This window comes from Corvus brachyrhynchos, unplaced genomic scaffold (assembly GCF_000691975.1).
Source record: "Corvus brachyrhynchos isolate BGI_N302 unplaced genomic scaffold, ASM69197v1 scaffold420, whole genome shotgun sequence".
Taxonomy (NCBI): domain Eukaryota; kingdom Metazoa; phylum Chordata; class Aves; order Passeriformes; family Corvidae; genus Corvus; species Corvus brachyrhynchos.
In genome coordinates, this window is record NW_008235739.1 from 21,928 (window position 1) to 23,517 (window position 1,590).

Consider the following 1,590-nt stretch of genomic DNA (forward strand, 5'->3'; position numbering starts at 1 on the left):
TCCCGCTGATCCTGGCGGGAATCCGATCCTACCACGTCAGGAGAGACGGGCTGGGCCCTCTGCTCTGCGTCCCCGCCCTGCCCCTGGAATCGCGCTGGAAAGGCCCCGCAGAGGAGGAAGCCGACACCGGGAATGAGACCGGGAACGCCGGGAACAACGCCGGGAACGAGGCCGGGAACAACGCCTGGAACAAGCTCTCCTGGCTGCGCAGGACGCGGCTCCTGCCGGGCTACCGGGAGCGCGTGGAGGCCGCGCTCTGCCAGGATCCCGGCTCGGGGCTGGGGGGACGGTGGTTAGGCTGGACTGGGGGGGTTTAGACGGGACTGGAAGAGGTTTTAGGGATGGGAGAGGTTTTAGGGATGGGAGAGGTTTTAGGCAGGACTGGGAGATGTTTTGGGGATGGGAGAGGTTTTAGGGACGGGAGATGTTTTAGGGATGGGACTGGGAGAGGTTTTAGGGATGGGACTGGGAGAGGCTTTAGGGATTGGCGAGGTTTTAGGGATGGGAGAGAGGCTTTAGGCGGGACTGGGAGATGCTTTAGGTGGGACTGGGAGAGGTTTCAGGGATGGGATAGCTTTTAACTGGGACTGGGAGAGCTTTTAGGCCTGGTGAAGGTTTTAGGCTGGACTGAGGCTCTTAGGGGGGGCTGGGGGGCTTTTGGGCCGCACTGAGCAGAGTTTTAGGCCTGGGAGAGCGTTTAGGCTGGGCTGGAGAACTTTTAAGCAGGACTTGGGGGGGATTTTAGGCAGGATTTGGGACTTTTTAGAACTGGTGAAAGTTTAAGTCAAGACTGAGGGACTTCCAGGCAGGACTGGGGAACTTTTAGGCCTGGGGGAGCTTTTAGGGTGGACTGGGGACCTTTTAGAACTGGTAAAGCTTTTAGGCCGCACTGAGGGGCTTTTAGGCTGGACTGAGAGAGGTTTTAGGCGGGACTTGGGGCAGTTTTTAGGCAGATTTGGGACCTTTTAGAGCCGTTGAAGCTTTAAGTCAGGACTGAGGGACGTTTAGGCCCGGCAGAGCGTTTAGGCCGCACTAAGCCCGGCTCAGCCTCCTGCTCCGCTGGCCAGGCCCAGGCAAGGACATCTCCCTGCTCCGACTGGTTCGGGCTGGGCTCGGCTTTTCCTGGGAATTCCGGGATGGAGCCGCCGTTCCCGATCCGCTCGGGGGGCTCCCGCTTCCCCATGGAAGTCCTGGAATGTTTTCCCTCTTTTCCCGCCCCTCGTTGCCTTCATTAAACCGGGTTTAAGCTGCAGCCCAGGATGGGGTTAAGTCCTTGGAGCCGCTGGGAACGGGGAGATAAGCGGGAATTCTTTGGGATATCAACGCTCCAAGGCCGTTCCTGTCCCCGCATCCAAGGAATTTCTGATGGGGGCCGAGTCCCTGCTGGTGCCTTCCGGGAGCTTTCCCGAGGCTCCTTCCCAAGGTTCCCGATCGCCCTTTCCCGTTTTTCCCCGGCTCCATCTCGCCAAGCCCCTCTGCCCTTAAAACCCCGGAATTCTGGAATGATGGAAGCGAGAAAGGATCCCTGAGGGATCCAATCCAGGCGGTCCCCGAGAGCCCTGGGGGTGCCCAATCCCGGGAATCCCAACC

At 59.6% G+C, this 1,590-nt stretch overlaps 1 long non-coding RNA gene across 1 annotated transcript; it reads left to right on the top strand.

The window, feature by feature from the left end:
* The first annotated feature begins 6 nt into the window (after window positions 1-6).
* LOC108446812 lies at window positions 7-1,252 on the top strand. Its single transcript, XR_001862125.1, has 2 exons — window positions 7-390; window positions 451-1,252. It is a non-coding gene; the product is annotated as an uncharacterized LOC108446812 (long non-coding RNA).
* Window positions 1,253-1,590: the final 338 nt, after the last annotated feature.